This window comes from Peromyscus maniculatus, chromosome 6 (genome assembly GCF_049852395.1).
Source record: "Peromyscus maniculatus bairdii isolate BWxNUB_F1_BW_parent chromosome 6, HU_Pman_BW_mat_3.1, whole genome shotgun sequence".
NCBI lineage: Eukaryota > Metazoa > Chordata > Mammalia > Rodentia > Cricetidae > Peromyscus > Peromyscus maniculatus.
The window spans coordinates 40,687,854-40,706,823 of NC_134857.1; the positions used below are offsets into that span (position 1 = coordinate 40,687,854).

Consider the following 18,970-nt stretch of genomic DNA (forward strand, 5'->3'; position numbering starts at 1 on the left):
CCATGTTCAATAAAAGATGTTTTTTCTAAAGATTCTTAATAATCAAGGTCTGTTATAGAAAAGATAGCATGGTGGCCTTCTCTCTGATATTTGTGTAGACAGTAGTTCCACTGTCAGCTTTGGGCAGGGAAGCTTCTTTTGCTAGTGGATGGCAATTACTGCAGAGGTTCATAACTAGGTGTTGAAAACTGAACTGTAGTAGAATATTTTAAAGTGTGCTACTTTTGTTTCTGTTGCATTTGTTTAACTCTGTGAAGCTGTGTTACTGTGCCTGTCTAAAACACCTGATGGTCTAACAAAGAACAGGCCAACAGAAGGCAGGAAAAAAGATAGGTGGGGCTGGCAGGCAGAGAGAATATATAGAGGGAGAAATCTTGGAGGAGGGATCTAGGAATGAGAGAGGAAGGAGGAGGACTCCAGGGGTCAGCTACCCGGCTACACAGCAAGCCACAGAGTAAGAGTAAGATTTACAGAAGTAAGAGAATGGGAAAAGTCCAGAGGCAAAAGGTAGATGGGATAATTTCAGTTAAGGAAACCTGGCTAGAAACTAAGCCAAGCTAAGGCTGAGCATTTATAAGTAATAATAAGCTTTCGTGTGTGTGTGTGTGTGTGTGTGTGTGTGTGTGTGTGTGTGTGTGTGTGTGTGTGTTTATTTGGGAGTTGGGTGGTGGGCCCCTCAAAAGAGCCAAAACAAACAACAACACTGAGCCCTGAATGAAATTTCTCTATCACCCTCTTCAAGGCTGGGGAATATTTCAGAAGAAGAAGTAGGGATGTCGAAGCCAACAGGAAGGGGTGGAGTGCAGTGGAATACTGCTTTCTGGATATGGCATCATGGCCACTGCACTCTTGAACATACAGCACTATGTTTCCTTGCAGAAGGCCTGGATGAGGTCAGGTCCATCAAGATCCCACCTTGAAGGGGAACAGCTCACAAGGCCTCACACCTGAGGATTTACACACAGCTAGTAGTTGCTGGGAGAGAGAAAGAGATTTCCTTCGGCTGTGTAGCCATTGGTAAGTTACTCATGCTCCTATAAATAACCTCTCATCCGTATGTAAGTGACCCTAATTAAACTCATTGGTTACACACATACACACACCATGAAAGGAGAAGGAGGAATAGTTAGGGAGAGAAAAGAGATGAGCAGGAGTTGGGGGAAGAATATAGAGAGTAACGGGGGAGGGTGAGCACATACACACGGATACAGAAAATGTTATTGTGAAATCCATTATTATGTATAGTTAATATTTGTTAATCAAAAACTGAAAAAAGAGAGATAACATGATCTGGAATAAGCTGGGTATGATGGCTCATGCCCATAATTCCACTTGGGAGGGGAAGCAAGAGGATCAGGAGTTCATGGTCATCCTCAACTACATAGAGAGTTCAAGGCTAGCCTAGGTTATTAGAGACCCTGTCTGAGAGAGAGAGAAAGAGAGAGAGAGAGAGAGAGAGAGAGAGAGAGAGAGAGAGAGAGAGAGAGAGAAAGAGAGAGAGAGAGAGAAGAGAGATATTATCTGAGATAAAGTGCACATGCTAATGCACTTGGACTCTAATTCTAGCACTTGGGGGATCAGGACCTGTGGTAGTTAGTTGTTGTTTTTTTTTTTTTAATGTCAATTTGACACGTTAGAGTTGTCTGGGAAGAGGGAACCTCAATTGAGAAAAATGCCTTCATAAAACTGGCCAATAGGCAAGTCTGTGGGGCATTTTCTTCATCAATGATCGATGTGTGTATTGTGGGGAAGTGTCCCAGCACATTGGGAGTGGTGCCATCCCTGGGCAGGCGGTGCTGGGTTGTATACGAAAGCAGGCACTCCTCTACAGCCTCTGCTTCAGTTTCTGCCTCCAGGTTTCTACATCGAGTTCTCCCTTAGCCTCCCTCGATGGACTGTTACCTGGAACATGTAAGTCAAATAAACACTTTCCTCCCCAAGTTGCCTTTGGTGTGTGAGTGTTTCACAGCAATAGAAACCTAACTAAGACATGGGCTCAGGATCATCTCTGAGTATATAACAAGTCTGAAGCTAGCCTGGGCTACATGAATCCCTAGAGAGAAAGTGGGAGAGGGGAACATGATCTGGGGACACAAAGGGGAAAAGCTCATGCCGGCCATAGAACCATCTAAATAAGGTTGGGTGACACACTGTCATTGAAATCAAGAGAAACTCTAGAGCAATGTAGTAGAAGAATAACTTCCCGGGCTTATCTCAGCTAGCCACTAAGAGTTCTTTATCAGACATACAGCTTGGCTGTGCTTCAGAGTCCTTACAGGGATCCTTTGACCTGACTCTCTCACTGATCAGCCACCAGAGCATGCACTTCTGTCTGTCCCTTGCAGCAGCAGCAATGCAGGCATTTGCAGTTTAGGTAGGTTTATGCTGGACATTGCAGCCTTTAGCTCCCTGCAACTGTGTTGTTATTTGAAGTCCAGTTCTAAGAACTATGGTTACAGGTGAGTGATTCAAGGACATCGCTGTCCTTTACATTCAAGAAACAAGCTAAGCATGACCCTTGAATTACACCAGATTATATCAGGGCTGTGCACCTGAATATTATTGCCTTGGTTCCTGGAAAACCTCCTTTGTCCAGATTGGTGCCATCAGCCTAGAGAAAAGAACATGAAGTTCCACAGCATGTGATGGAATTTTCCACCAGAGGCTCAACAGGGATAGATCTGGGTCATAATCTGGAGTCATAATCCAGAGTAGTGGCTCTCAACCTTCTTAGAGCTGTGACCCTTTAATACAGTTCCTCATGTTGTGGTGACCCCCAATCATAAGATTTTTTTGTTGCTACTTTATAACTGTAATTTTGCTACTATTATGAATCATAATGGAAATATCTGTTTTCTGATAGTCTTAAGCAACCCCTGTGAAAGGGTTGTTCAACTCCCAAAGAGATCTCAGTCTATAGGTTGACAACCGCTGATCTAGAGTAACCTCTTTCCCAGGACACTCAGGGATAACATTGTTATTATTATATTATATATAACATATTAAATGTTACAAAATATGAAAACTGTATGTCCTGTGTGGAAAGTACTAAGCCCGAAGTATTCCCCACACCATCCCCTTCCCAGTTTCTTTGAAAGGCCCCAAAAGTGAACGTTCATCTCCCTGGTCTCTTGTAGCCAGTGGTATTCACACAATCCCAGTCTGGCCATGAAGCACAAGAGTTAATCTGCAAGGGTGTTTCTAGGATGGCAATTGCTTGCTGGTGGAAAATACAGATGGAGAAAGCACTGGGCCGTTTTTCCCCTTCTCCCTCCAGAACCTCTCATGACCACCCATGTGAGCCAGTAGTTAAGGCAGCACATGAAGTAGGGAAGCTCATGCATCCCTCTTAGGGTCCTCCTTGTTAGCTAGCTTCTCTGGAGCTGAGGGTTGTAGTCTAGTTATCCTAGTATCCACTTATGAGTGAGTACATACCATGTTTGTCTTTCTGAGTCTGGGTTACCTTAACCAGGATGATATTTTCTAGTTCTATCCATTTGCCTACAAATTTCATGATGTCATTGTTTTTTTACTGCTGAGTAGTACTCCATTGTGTATATGTACCTCATTTTCTTTATCCGTTCTTCAGTTGAGGGGCATCTAGGCTGTTTCCAGGTTCTGGCAATTATGAATAATGCTACTATGAACATAGTTGAGCAAGTGTCCTTGTGGTATGATTGAGCATTCCTTGGGTATATACCCAAGAGTGGTATCATTGGGTCTTGAGGTAGATTGATTCCCAATTTTCAAAGAAACCACCATACTGATTTTCAAAGTGGCTGTGTAAGTTTGCACTCCCACCAACAGTGGATACTCCAAGGTTTTAAATGAGGGAATCCACAGTTAGATTTTAAGAGTCCATGAACATTTTGGCAAAAAAAAAATTTTTTGTTTGTACACACAGACAAAAATGTGGTTGGGGGTATAGATCTAACCATCAGATTCACCCATTCCATTATACCAAAGTTCATTGAAGAGTAGTGGATTGTCAGATTAATCCCTTTGAACCCCTCTTTACCCTGCATCACCACTATGGTTCACTAGGGGTTTTGCTTTTCTGTCAAAGTGCCAATTCATGAGTATTTTGGGAATGCACACTCAATAAATGTTGGTTGGCTTGCATGTAAATGTCGGTTGATGTATTTAATTATTTATACTTCATTTGGTGTCTATTGGAATGCCAGTCTCCAGTTGCTCATTCTAGAGGCTCTGAATCCATTGCAGCTTCCCAGTGGGCTTAGTGAGCTATAGACACACAAATCAAAACAGTGGGAAGGAGGAGGAATCCCATCCCCATCTAGCATTATGCATTTTTCATGAGGAGTAGGTCATTAGCAGCCATCACAGTGGCGTGTTCTCATTCTGATGTGTCTTCCTTTCCTCCCCGTTATCTTCCTCTTCTCCCGTGCTTCCTCTCTGCTTTACGATCCTGTGTGATGGCTTTGCCAGTCCCCTTTTTCACAAATGTAGTTTAACCGTTTCTACATGATACGGACCTTTGAGCTGTTGTCTTATGTGTTTGGGTCTCTGGCCCCTTTCATCCCCTGACATTGCTCTCTTCCCCAGCTGCTGCCTACTACACTGACACATTACAGTTGATACATGGCACATATTTTCACAGATTTATCATTTCAGTTCCTGACACATAAAAAGACAGACTCATATCCTGTTGTACCATAATGTATTGATTCTCCCTGAAGATTTAAATTTACTGTCCATTATAATCTTTGTCATTTCTTTTCATGCCTGTGAATACAAACCCAATAATTTACTTATACTAATTCTCTATTCTGTCTTGCAAATTCTATGTCAGTTTCCTCCCAAATGATGGAATGGAAATGATTGATCAAGCCATCACATTCCTCATCTCAGCTTTCTTGCCTCTGGGTAAAATTAGGAAGAGGTTTAAATGCAACAGAGATTTTTGACAATGTGTGTAGTGAAAGGGAATGCACACAGGGATGTCGCCAATAGTTGGTCTATAAAAAGCACCTCAATAAGTTATAATTTTCACTACAATTTAATTTTATACATAGAGTAGACATCTGGAAATTATCTTGGTAATCAGTGTGAATTTTTATGGTCAATCAGAGGCCTATAGACCGTACAGGAGTTTAGAGAGCGCAGTTGTAAAGGTCTCCACACTGCTCTTTGTTTTAAACATCTTTAAGAAATCATTAGAATTCGAGGCAGTCATGAAACAGGAAACCTTCCACTTTATTTCTTGACATGTCTCTCTCCAGGGACAGCAGTGTGGTTGGAGAATGGGATCTGGTATGGGTTTTTGTTTTGTTTGTTTGCTTTGTTTTGTTTTAAACTAATGTATTTGCGAAAGTTGAGAAGCAGAAAGGATCCCAAGTAAGGCAGGTAAATGGGAAAACAATACAACTCAAAAACTACCCAAGCATGAAATTCCCTTGGACCAAGGAATGCTTTGAAGAATAAGTTATCCGCGAGCATGAGCTGTGGATGATGACGTCTCAAAAGTGGGTTTTAAAGCACAGCTCATAATAGGAAACTTGATCATATAAAATTAGCCAAACCTACCTCTTACTATTCTAAAATAACAGCTTAAACCTCTACCCAGTAAGACCTAAATAGCAGCCTGCATCTCACCCCCATAATAACTGGGCTTGAGGCCAAGAATTAATACATACATGACACTCAGAACTGCATTGAGAGAGAGAGAGAGAGAGAGAGAGAGAGAGAGAGAGAGAGAGAGAGAGAGAGAGAGAGAGAGAGGAAGTGGCATTACTGTCTCCAGAGAGCTCTCACAGACTGCCAAGCCTCTAGGGTGAGGTCAGCACTTAATTGCACTCCAGGGTGAGAAGCCTGGAGTGACCACTCCCTTCTCTGGGATCCAGGCTCCCGGCTGCAGCCTCAGCAGATGCTTCCCACATGCTCTGTTCTGTCACATCCATTCAGAAAGGAACTAGGAGTCTTCATTCTGAAAGCTGAAGACACACAGCACCGGACTGCTGGAACATGAAAGTCAACATAAGGGAAATACAAGTTGTTTTATTTGGGTGGGTTGGCTTTTTTTTTTTTCCTTCCTGTTCATGGCTAAGTTCATGGTCAAATGGATAAGAGCCAGAACACCATGGAGGTAGGAGAATAATCATAACCCCAATAAAGGAGTGAGGAGAACTATGTTCTAGTGTCTTTGGTGAAGGAAGGTACTCTGCAGGCTACCAAAAAGAAACGTAAACACTGACTCAACCACAAAACCTTTGATCTGCCATCTGTCCTGCCTGCAAGAAATGCTAGTGCAATGGTGGCACAGAGCTTGTAGGAGTTGTCAACCAATGTCTGAGTTTACCTAAGGCCCACTCCATAAGATGGAACTGCTTGGCTAACAACAAAGAACCAGAGACTAGATAGCCCAGAGAACTAGGGTAAAACCAAACACTACTGGTCTGAAAAGAAAAAAAAAAAATCATCAAAATGATTGCTAATGATTTTCTGCTATGCTCATAGATCAGTGCCTTATCCAATCATCATCAGAGAGGCTTTCTCCAGCAGCAGATGGGAACAGATGCAAACACCCACAGCCAGACATTATATGGCAAGAAAGTCTAAATTGGAGGTCTTCACAAATCCCTCCCTCTCAGAGCTCAAGGAATCCTGTGGAAGAGGAGGCAGAAAGATTGTAAGAGCCAGAGGGGATGGAGGACACCAGGAGAACAAGGCTTCCTGAATCAACTAAACAGGGCTCCTAGGGGCTCACAGAGACTGAAGCAGCAAGCACAGGGTCTACACCAGATCCTCTTCACCCACCCTATATGTTATTTAAAAAATGATGTATCTTTAAAATTATATTTTACTATTGCATTGGAATGACCATAAGTATATGAATTAAAATACTTTCAACTTGAAAGTTCATCTCTTGGCTCTCACCCTACCCCAATTTCAAAAGAAATGAGGCTGAACATGGTAGGGTATGCCTAGAGTTCCATCACTCTGGTTGGCTGAGGTAAGATGATCATGAATCTCAAGGCAACCTGAGCTGTATAGTGAGACTGTGTCCAAATTTTTTTTCCAACTGCCCTTCTGATGTGAAGCCAAGGCACTGAATGGACCCTGGTAAATGAAGTAAGGGGAATGAAGGGACAAATAATGCAAAACTGGAAATAAGAAGCAGAGTATTGTTCCCAATGTTGCCTAAGTTTCAGGCTGTACTTAGGCTAGGTGTAGAAACCATTCAGCAGAGAGAGTAATTCAGAACATAGATAAAGAGAACTCATTTTAAAACATGCGTAGTATTTTAAAATGAATTCTCCATGTAGATTAACCTCTTGAATCATAATAAGAATCTTTCCCTTTGCTTGAAGGGCCATGTATAGAAGGGGCTCAAGTATAGGAAAATAAAATCCTCCGGACTATAAGTTTAGAGTAACCAAAGGACAGTTTTGTGCTAACCTTGTTGATGTAAGCATCAAAAACAGAAAACACTCCTTGATGAAGTATCCATCACATAAGTAGGAGAATGGCAGGAGCGACGGCTGCCGTTTTGGCTCCTGTGACTCAGTGAAGCTTCCCTCTACAATTTGTAATTCAGAAATGATATCCTTGGGGATTACCAGTTTGCAAATGTTTATTTAGGTGTGGTATACATACATTATTTATTTGCAAATAAATGATTTATTAAATATTTAAAGAATTGTTAAAAAAAAAAAAAAAAAAAAAAAAAAAAAAAAAAGAAGCAGAGTATTGGCAATAGAAAAATTTAGTAAGCATACATGTTGGTGTATTTTCATAATCTAATATTATATATGCTAAATTATCCATAATTGTGTCAACTAAACATCATTGAATCATTACTAAGTGCCAAGTATGTGACATACTTCGTTTCACACATTCTACACAATAGTCACAATGAATAGAGGAAGATGTGCCATGAAGCTCCTGTTTCTCTTCAAAGTTTCCAGTTTTTAAGAGGTCTTCCCACAATTATATATGCTTCAAGTACACACAAGCATGCTCTTGCACTCTGAATCAACCATACAATTAGGTAGAATAAATCCACAAAATACAGTGAAGGTGATTAAATTTGTAATGACCAAGTGACTCCAGAATAATTGTAGTTAGACTATTTGCTGAAGGACAGACTTGGAGAGATTGAGTTTGACTTAGAACAAATCTTGAGTCAAACTAGAACTCATAATTAGACGCAATCGTAGGCATAAGGTTTCCAGAATTCTATCTCCATTCCGGAGTTCCTGTGTAATCTCTCTAACCTCCCTGGCTCTAGCATCACCTTGCCTGGTCATCCAGTGCCTCCAGCTGTTTCATCTAGGAAGTTTTCAACTACCAATAGCAAGGTCTTTACCCGAATGTTATGAGCCATACAGAAACACATAAAAGGCCAACTAGAGGTATAATGAGCTCCCAAGATGGCGATGTTCATCACAAAAATAGGCTCTCTTTACTGTTTGAAGTCCAGAGTTCATCACATCTCAGTTAGGCATCTTAGCAGCTGTAAGAAAGCCATGAGGCTGCCACTGCTCTAGGCTTCTGGGTCCAAACTCATGAAAGAAGCTTCCTGAAAACACGCTTTTGCTTCTCAGTCATGGGAATTAGTTCAGGTGCCAATTCCTGAGTCAATAACCCACAAGTAAGACTACTTTTATGTAACCAGGGTACCTGGAGATGAGTTCAAGCTCCAAATCACGCTGAGTGAGGAGCGGAATAGATGTTGTGGGGGAAGCAGTAGAATGTGCTTGGAAGACCCAGATAGAGAATACCTGGGGAGTGCCTCACCATCTGAACTCAATCTGCCTCTAAAAACTGCCCCACCTCCCGCATGCTTTACTTTAGTCAATGTTACAAAAACAGAACCCCATTCTCTCATGTCTTCATCCCCCATCCCACCCCATCATTTGTTAATGTGTGGCCTCCATAGCTCCAGTTCCCTTTGATCTCTGTCCCCACTGTTCCCAGATACAGAGTTCTGGACTGCCTAAGTGGGTAGGAAAGATCACACCACTGTGTATGTAACTTCCTTTACCAGCTTCCTCTACCTCCTCAGCTGTGGATATAGTTCCTTTATGCAGTTATTCAAGAAGTAGTTATTGGGAGTCTCCAAACTAGATTATAGGAGCAGTGGTTGGGATAAGAAGATAGACGAGGTGGATTAAGACCCTGACTTCATAGAAATTTACAGGCTAGGGGATCACTTGGGTGGGAGATTGGATAGAACATACCTATTACTTGTAGATGAACAGTCTTATTAAATAAGAAACACAGAGCCAAATTCAGAGTTAAAAGCCCAAGAGGTCAGAACAGTAGCTGAGAGCTAAGCTTACCCTTTGCTGCCGCTGCTGTCCTTCCTCTCAGCAAGAGTGCTACTTCCTGTGTATCTGTCTTTTTATAGACTTTCTGTTCTGCTTCTCATTGGTTGTTAACCCAACCACATGACCTCCTCATCACTGCCCATCTATACAGACCTCCAGGTCTTCTATGGTTGGTATTGAGATTAAAGGCATGTGTCTCCATGCTGGTGGTATCTTTGAACACACAGAGATCTGCCACATTCACCCTAATACCAGGCCCTGAGTTTGTTTTATTAATAAGACTCTTTAAGATTCCTGCTACAATTATTAAGTCCAGAACCAGCCAACAGCCACCCATCAATGAGTTTTAAAAGCAATTAGTGCCTCATCTTAGATGAAGGAAGAACCTAAACAGAAGAAAAGGAAGAAAAAGAAAGCAAAGAATGGTGTTTCTAGTTCTCTTTATGCTCCCAGAATTTCATGTACCTGATTTAATTGCTTAGCACATTTCACATTTATTTATACATTTTCATATCCTTTCATAGAAAGCCTCAACTCTGCCCTGCCCAGGGCCAAAAGCTTATGCAAAACATAATTGTTGTTATTTACCTACATTTTTTATATGCTGCCTTGGTTTCTAATCCCCTTTCTAAGAAAAAACAGAGAGCAAGGGAGAGAGAGAGAGGCAGAGAGAGACAGAGAGATTTAGAGTTGTCAAACTCATTTTAAAAATTAAAGAAATATTGAACATCTTTACAAATGAGGAAACTAATACCTCAAAAGTTTAAAACTGTTGCTTATTAGTTCCCTGTAGTGGCACATTCCTGTAATCCCAGCGTTCAGAAATTCAGTCAAGAATATCTCAAATTCAAGGCCAATCTAGGCCATACAATAAGTTTGAGGCCCATTTGTGTTACATGGTATGGGGTTTGGACAAAAATGGCCCCCAAAGGGAGTGGCACTAGTAGGAGGTGTGGCCTTGTTGGAGGAAGTGTGTCACCGTGGTCTCTTTTTCTCAAGCTTCCCTCAGTGTGACAGTCATTCGATTTCCTGTTGCCTCCGAGTCAAGATGTAGGGCTCTCAGCTCCAGTGCCACATCTGCCTGCACATCACCATGAACCCCCATCCTGATGACCTCTGAAACTGTAGGTGAGTCATTCCAATTAAATGTTTCCTTTAGAAGAGTTGCCATGGTCATGGTGTCTCTTTACAGCAATAGTAAACCCTAACTAAGACACATGGTGAGGGCTTGTCTCCAAAAAAACAACTTCAAAAGGTGCTGTTCAAAAGGAAGAACAGAAACAATCACACACACACACACACACACACACACACACACACACACACACACACACACACAAAAAAAAAACCCACTTTTGTTTAAGTTCAACCAGCTTGCCAATTGAATTTCATCTGGAAGCTATAGAAGGCTAGAAGGGTTGTTATGAAAGTCAGTTCCCATCCAAGGAGGGAGCTGAGGACAGCATAGATGCTGCACCTGAGGACTATGTGGATGCCGTAGGTTGTAGATTTTCCTTAGATCTTTGTGGTCTTTGTCTTATAGAATCTCCGTAATTCCACAAAATTCAGAACAGGCTGATTCTCCATACAATGCAGTATTTTCTATGAATTTGGTCTCTTACATTCAAGATTTTAGGAAATGTCTTACATTCAAGATATTTTAGCGACTACATGTCCATAAATGCAAAAATACAAATTTTTTTTGAAGTTTGATTGCTTTTTAAAGAACAGTATCCTAATAAGAACCAAGATTATGTTTATCTGTGTCATGTAAATTTGCTTTTTAGAAAATGAATGTGGCTGGAGAGATAGCTCAGTAATTAAAAATACTTGCTCCAAAATCATAAGGCCCAGAGTTCAAACCCCAGCACATATAGAACACACTGGGTATCCTACAAACTCCTATGACCCCAGCTCCAAGAAGCAAATGACAGGAGGATCACTGTGGCTTGTTGGCTTTCAACCTAGCTGAGATCTGAGCCCTGAGTTCAGAGAAAGACCCCACCTCATAGGAATAGATGGAGAGTCATAAAGGAGGAAACTCAAGGCCCCCTTCTGCTGTCTGCATGTGCACAGGTGTGCATATCAGCATACACATATGTGTGCTTACACACACACACACACACACACACACACACAAATAAATATTTTTTAAATAAAAGAGAAAATGAATGTGGTATAATAGAAACATCACCTTTTGAAGTTCAGCTAGAAAAGCAGCTTCACTGACTTATGCAGAATATTCTGAAAGAATCATACAGCTTCTCAAAACCTCATAAGCCAAGTTGTTAATACTACAAAAATTAGCCTTGGAAAATACCTGATGCACAGATGCTTCTAACAAGCATCCTAGAAGCATGAGAAATATCTCTCATCAGCACCAACAAACATTTGTTAGGTTTAGCATATGGATGATTTATAAAGATTTATAAAGACAGAGGCATTAAGTGTCTAAAACTAAATGCTTCCTCAGAATGACCCTTGGATTCTTAAGGCTGACATTAAAGTCCATAGCCTTTTAATGAACAGCCAACCTCCAAAACACAATAAAAGTAATTGTTAAAGTATTATTGTTTTTAATTTGACTATGCAACCAAAATTTCTGAAATATATTTTTACACAGAGCAGGATTAAATGATAATGTGTTTAAAGCATAAACTTTAAAACATTTTAGAAGAATTTGTTTCCTCTGAAACCTTTTGGACAATTCTATTATATCTCACACAGATTCCTGCCACAGTCCATCCCATTAGTGATTAAAATGGCTGTTTGTGGCCTTTACACTGAACATTTTCCTATGCCAGAGTTATCTAATCGTACAGCTCATGGGCTAGGAGACAAACAATGACACATTTCTTCCTTTTTCTTCTTTATGGATATGAGTTATGAGACTTGACAATCCAACTATTAATACACAAAGCCACTATGTCCCAAAGCTATCCAGATAGAAGTCTGTCTGCAAATACCTTTGCAAATTGTGGGTAGGAGATAGTCCTAAATTTGTGATAAAGGTCCATCTTGTTAACAGTAGGATTCACATGCTAAACTTATGGAGACAGTCCAAGAGGAAGCAGCAGAGCAAACAGAAACTTTGGAAAGTTGTCAGTCACAAGGGACCAGCAATTGATGTGTGCTTGGGTGAGTTGCCACATCACTGGGTCACAGTAAATGAGTACACTGTGGTTACTCCATTACCTAGAACAATGTGGCCACATACATCACACTAAGATCCTTGCCTGCCTTCCGAAGAATCCACATCAACATGACATCATCCACAGCCAATCAACACACAGCCACAATGGCAGGGGAAGTGTTGAGAGAATCCTTTTGAGCCCAAGAGGCAGAGGTGCATGCAATATATTTAACACACGGCCACAATACATGCCCAGGAGTTCTGAGCTGTACTTACAAAATAGCATTCATTACTGCCGCAGACACTGTGGCAGGTTCCCAGTCACATCACAGTCCACAAGAGAAGCCCCGGTGGTGATGGACAAAAGGTGGCCAGGGACAACCTTTGTTCAGTGTTCCATCACATGGCTCTATAATAAATATTAGTCACTCTGTGTACACATAGGATGTGGCAAAAGCTTCCTGAAAGGACAAAACCCTCTGCCAGAGGTCAGAGTACGATCACTGTTCTAGGCAGATAGATCCTTAATCAGATTTACAGTCTTTCCTAGGAAGAGTCACACTTTTCCCACTAAGTAGAGGCGATGCAGGAAGAGCAGTTCGAGCCTTTATTACCGAGGCCTTCTCATTCCCTTTTCCTTCTGATCCTCAAACAGTTGTGGTTCTCTTGTTCTGATTAAGACAACTTTGCGTTTGAAAATTTTGGTCTCTTTTCTAAGTCAATACAAATACTCCATATGACCTCCCTGTTTAGGCCCATCGACCAAGAGACACCACAAAGGCAGGAGTCAGGGCTACTGGGGACACAAGCCCATCATAGCAGACTCTCTCACTTCTGGTCTTCAGGAAACACTCTTCTCTCAGCCCTGCAGGCCTCAGCAGGGTATTAAAGCTGCCCTACAAAATGCAAGACAGGATCCGCAACATGGCAGCTTGTGCTACTGAACGATACAAATATGCTGCAGCTTCGACCTTGTTTCTCCAGGAGAAGAGCTTGCTTGCTTGGAAATTCTCTCTACTACGTGGTTGGAGGGGGCTCAGAAGTCAAGAGCACAGACTGTTTTTTGAAGAGGACCAGAACCCAGCTCTCAGGACCCACATCAGACAACTCCAGTCTCAGGGAATCCAATGCCTCTGGCCTCCGTGGGCCTCTTGCATGTGCACAGACACACAGACATACAATTAACAACTATTTTTTAAAGAAAGAAATTGTAGTATAGGAAAAATCACACTGTGCCTTTTCTTATTCAAGAAAGCATGAAGGGGAGAGTTAAGACCAATGGAAAGACGTGGCATTTCTTAGGCAGATTGAGGTTAAAGTAACACAACCTTCACATAGAGAAAATCTTCTGAGAGTCTTTGTGAACACTGTGGCCATTTTATAGATTCTGTCTTGTGCAGACAGAACATGGCCTGAGCCACATAAGGTCCCTTCGTTATGAATGCTCCCTTTACAGAAGGATTGACAGGCCCTAGACAATTTGGGGAGATGTCTGGGGTGCCCAGTGGCTGGAGCAAGACTGTTTCTTGGTCCTCATCCCACCCATCACTCCAACCAAGTACCTCATGCTTGTTCTGATCCTCCTGTTGAGGCAACATGTATGTTATGAGAACTCCCTGGGTATGTGGACTCTTTTGATGTATTTCTAAATAAACATATCAACATGAACAACAACAACAAAAAAAACCCCAGTCTTTCTTTGTACTACCAGTTCCCAATAATGACATGGAGACTTATTAGTTATGAATGCTTGGCCTTAGCTTAGGTTTGTTCCTAACTAACTCATATAACTTAAAGTAACCCATTTCTGTTCATCTGTGTTCTGCCATGTGGCTCGTTATCTCACCTCCATTCTGTATATCCAATTCCCTCCATGTATGGCTGGCTAATCCCATGCACCTCAGATTCTTCCCAAGTTCCTCTTTCTCCCCAGAAGTCCCACCTGTTCTCTCCTGCCTCACTATTGGTCATTCAGCTCTTTATTAAACCAATCAGAAGGCACCTTAGGCAGAGACATATCTTCACAGTGCCTACCCCATGCCTGCAATTTGAGACTTGTTCTTAACTAGAAGTCACAAACAAGGCTGAGAAGTGTCCAAGATCATATAGAAATGCCATGGCCAAATACATTTTACCTGTAACTCAGTCTCCAAGTGATACTGCAACAGCACACCCAACAGAAACAACTCAAGGAAGGATTTATTTGGGCTCGTGGTTCCAAGGGGATAGAGTTTATCATAGTGATGATGACATGGGCAGGAGGGTCCCAAAGGTGTAGCCCACAGGTGTGATGTCTGGAGCTTGAGGTGAATTTCTCCTATGCTGGCAGACCAGGAGGGAACAGGGAGGAAGCAGGGCCATGTATACACCTCACAACCCATGTCCCCAACAACCCACTTCTTCCATCTAGGATCTCCAAAATTTTACCACCTCTTTTAACAGTCCATCAGCCAGGGACTAAGTGTTCAGTTATGGGAGCCTGTCAGAGATATTCCACATCCACACCACAACACCATCACTGTTACCTTTTTCACTTTCCATCCCTCCAGTCTCTGTGAACACACTCCTGCTTTGCCAATGTCCCTCTGTTCATAATATAAATGATGTGGTATTTCAGCCCAGTCTGCCAGTCTGGACCAATGCTGAGATCCTGAGACCCACAGGCCCAGAGATCCACCCTGTGCCTTCCACCTTTGTGCTGCTTGCTCCGCAGCCCTGGACATCCTTCCAACACTGAGATCTCAGAGTTCAGTGGAGGAGGAGCAAACACTTTTCTCAAGCCTCAAACACCGGGGACTGTAATGACAGGTTCACACATATCTCCCAATCTTTCCCATTTTTCCTCCAGTACAAGAAGAGACAGTGTCTGAGAAATAACGCCAGGTAACAGCCCTTTCCTGCTGTGGTCAGTTCAAGTCAGTTAGTGACTTTGGTATTTCCTAATAATTTTAGGATTCTTTAAAGAGTGCTCTAAAATTTTCTTCAACATTGTTGAGAGAGTTGTTTGAGAAAGACTCCAGAAAATATTCTTTTAAGACTAGGAAATGAAGCAGGGCACATGATGTTTTGAGGTTACAATTTCTTCCTGTAGGGTGAAGGTACCGACAGTGACTTTTGTAACTCTGTTTTGCTTTCTGAGATGTGGTCAGTGGAATTACTGAAGGCTAAACATCTTTTGTTAAGTGGTTTGGAAAGCACTCCATAGAGATGATGGCATTTTTGAAGTGGAAATTAAACTTCTCAGAGGAAAATTTTCCCCACAATGGTGGTATAGACTCTTATGTGCCCTCAGATTAGAGCTTGGTGAAACAGGCAGCAGCATGATGGGCTTCCGTGCCCCTGCACACTCTTTCTACCCACACCCCACAACTCTATGGCTACGGGAGGCCTGGACCTAGGATTTCTCTCTCTCTCCTCTGTTAAAGTGTCTCCTAGGAGACAAATGTAAACAAAGAAAATAGGGTCAAATTACAGAATACTAAAAGCAGTAAAGGTTGTAATTCTTAAAGAAATTTGAAAAATCTTCTAATGGGCTATTTTCAGAACTATTCATTTTTTATTCCAGCCATGGATGATCTCTTCAAAAGAATCATTGCAAAGCCTGACATAATGCCCAAGTCCCAAAACTCAGGCAGGAGGATTGCTGGGCCAGTCTTGGCTAGATGGCAAGATCCTGTTTAAAATACAAACAAGCAGAAAATCTGAATATCTAAATAAATGAATCAGGAGATTCTTGCTCATGGCCCTTGCCTTTTCCAGTAGAAAACCAGCCAAATCTTCAGAGATTTAAAAAGCCATAATTTTTATCCAGCCCCTTAAATTCACAGGTGACAAGCCTGAGCCCAAAAGGAGTCAACTTATCTAACAGTGCCCATGGAAACGACAAAAGCTTAATGTTCCTGAGACCCATCTTTACTGTCCCTAGACCTGCAGTGGACCCTTGGAAGGCCTATAATAAATTGTAACTACCTAATCCTAGCACTTTATGCTATGGTGTTAATGACCTATACCGTCTTTACACATTACCCCTCTTAAGAATGTTTACTTTTTTTCAGACAGGATTTGGTTCTGTCTTAGCCTGGTTTCTGTTACTTCAACAACATGGGCAGAAATGTTTTAACTCAAGTTACTGTCCATCTCTACAGGGAAACAACAGCAATGGAATCCAGAGATGGCTAGTCACATCCTCAGTCAAGACAAAGAAGAACAAATCCATGCACCCATACTTGCACTCAACCTTCATGTCTCCATTCTTACACAGTTTAGTGTAGGCAGGCTTTTCTGTCCCACCACTCAGTTCCCAAATAACCACACAGAGACTTATTAGTAATTATAAATGTTCAGTCAATAGCTCAGGCTTGTTACTAGCTAACTCTTACCTTTTAAATTAACCCATATTTCTTATCTTTGTTCTGCCACATGGCTCAGTACCTCTTCTCAGTACAGCAAGATCATCTCCTGCTTCTTCTCCATCTTCTGAGACTCCCAAGACTCCTCCTCCTTCTCTTCTTCAGGCTCTCTTTTTGTCTACCAGTCCCCACCTAACCTCTACCCAACCTAACCTCTGTCCCACTATTGGCTAGTCAGCTTCTTTATTAACAGTCACAGTGACATATATCCACACAGTGTAAAGGAATATTCCACAGTTCAGGACACCTGCCTAGGGAATGGTGCCACCCAGAGTGGGCAGGTCTTACTATCTCAATTAACAATCAAGGTAACACTCTACAGATATGCTCACAAGCCAACCTAATGGAGAGAGTCTCCCACTAAAATTCTCCCCCTGGGTTATTCTAGATTGTATCAAGTTGACAAAGCTATCACAGGTTCCTTAAATCAAAGAACAAATATATAGCTATTAATAAACTTATCTGTTACAGTGATTTAATGAAAAATGCCTCATATAGGCTTGGGTATTTGAACACTTGGTTCCCAGATAGTGGCACTGTTTAGGAGGGTTTAGCTGGTGAAGGCTTGATGGAGGAAGTATGTCACTGGTTGGAGGGGTGGGGGGAGCTTTGAGTTTGCATAACCTCATGCTACTTCCTGTTTACTATTTCTGTTCTGTGCTTGTAGTTGAAGACATGGCCTCTCAATGTTCCTGCTGCTGTGCCTACTGCTTACTTTCGATCTCCTCACAGCAATGGACTCTTATCCCTCTGGAACTGTAAGCACAAATAAACTCTTTCTTCTGTATATTGCCATGGTCTTGGTAACCGGTTACAGTAACAGAAAATCAACTGATACACTGGTACAGGAGAAAATTGAGGGCAGGACAACAGAACCTGCCGAGTTAGCTGCTCTGTCATTTGAAAGCCACATAGAATTTTATGGTCTGATTATGTGTTGGTCATGCTCAGGAAAGGAAGAGGCTGAAGCAATAGAGCAGCTTCATAGTATTATGTAGTGATTTCCTGCAGACAGAAGCCTGACTCCTGGAGAGACAAAGGAAACTCAGGCAGTGACAGGTTCACAAGGCCCACTCCAAGGCTGTGTAAGCAGTGGCAATCGCAGACAGAGATTCTCCTCCACAGCCAAGCTGCCTTCTCCTTGGACCAGCTTTCATGCTGAGTCATCACACTGGAGAGCACTCATCAGTAGGATGCTGCCATTAAGTCAGACAGGCACCCATGATCTTCTAAGTGACCCCAATAAAGCCACTGGTTCGCTAAACTGCACGTGGGTGAGATGTTTCTTTGCTTAGTTTTCAGTGTCCCTTTTGAAGTGGAGAGATGCTTTTTCATGTCTCCCCAGAAAAAGTCAGACATTAGAACAAAACAATGGGCTGAAGAGATGGCTCAGGGGTTAAGAGCGCTGACTCTTCTTCCAGAGGATCTGAGTTCAATTCCCAGCACCCACATGGCAGTTCACACCTGTCTATAACTCCAGTTTCAGGGATCCCCACACCCATGGCAAAAACACAAATGCACATAAAAATAAAATAAAATATATTTTTTAAAAAAACAACTAATATAGGAAAATCTAAACCCAAGCCAAATCTGGTGGTTTGCCCCTGGGATCCCAGCACTGGGAGGTGGAAGCCGGAAGAGCAGAAGCTCAAGGTCATCGTCAGCTCTTAGTGAGCTTGACCAGTATTCAGGGTTGGTCCTTCAGGTTAGAACATGTCCATCAGCCACGTGGAATACATACTGTTTTGTGCTGCGCCATGAACTGTTCAATGTTTTAAGATGAGCAGAAGGACTTTAAAGTTTGCCAAACATTAGAACAAAAGGTGTCTGTTGTTACCAAGTTCCAATCTGGCCTAGCAACACATCAGTCTTGCTTTCAAAACACCAGCTATTCCGCCTCGCTCTCACACAGCCCTTACCTTGTTTCACATACAGGTTTGTTGAGAAACGTGGGTGGCTACATTTAAAAATGGAAAAATCCAGTTTATCTGTGCGCAGTAGCTCATGCCTCTCCGGGTGCTCAGGAGGCTGAGGCAGAACTGCCACAAAAGAGGTTAAAAATACCTATTTACAAGATCTCCAGCATGGCCTGTGAAGTCTGACTGACACATAGCAATGTCCATAACTTGCAAACC

The 18,970-nt window shown here is 42.0% G+C and overlaps 2 long non-coding RNA genes across 2 annotated transcripts in view; one reads left to right on the forward strand and one right to left on the reverse strand.

Moving 5' to 3' along the window:
* Window positions 1-12,829, reverse strand: part of LOC121830147 (uncharacterized) — a 63,935-nt gene extending 51,106 nt beyond the window's left edge. Inside the window, exon 1 of the long non-coding RNA XR_013052065.1 lies at window positions 12,703-12,829. This is a non-coding gene — a long non-coding RNA (uncharacterized LOC121830147). The remainder of the gene's footprint in view (window positions 1-12,702) is intronic.
* Window positions 1,790-17,940, forward strand: LOC143273851 (uncharacterized). The gene is made up of 3 exons (XR_013052067.1): window positions 1,790-1,911; window positions 10,293-10,421; window positions 17,503-17,940. It is a non-coding gene; the product is annotated as an uncharacterized LOC143273851 (long non-coding RNA).
* Window positions 17,941-18,970: the final 1,030 nt, after the last annotated feature.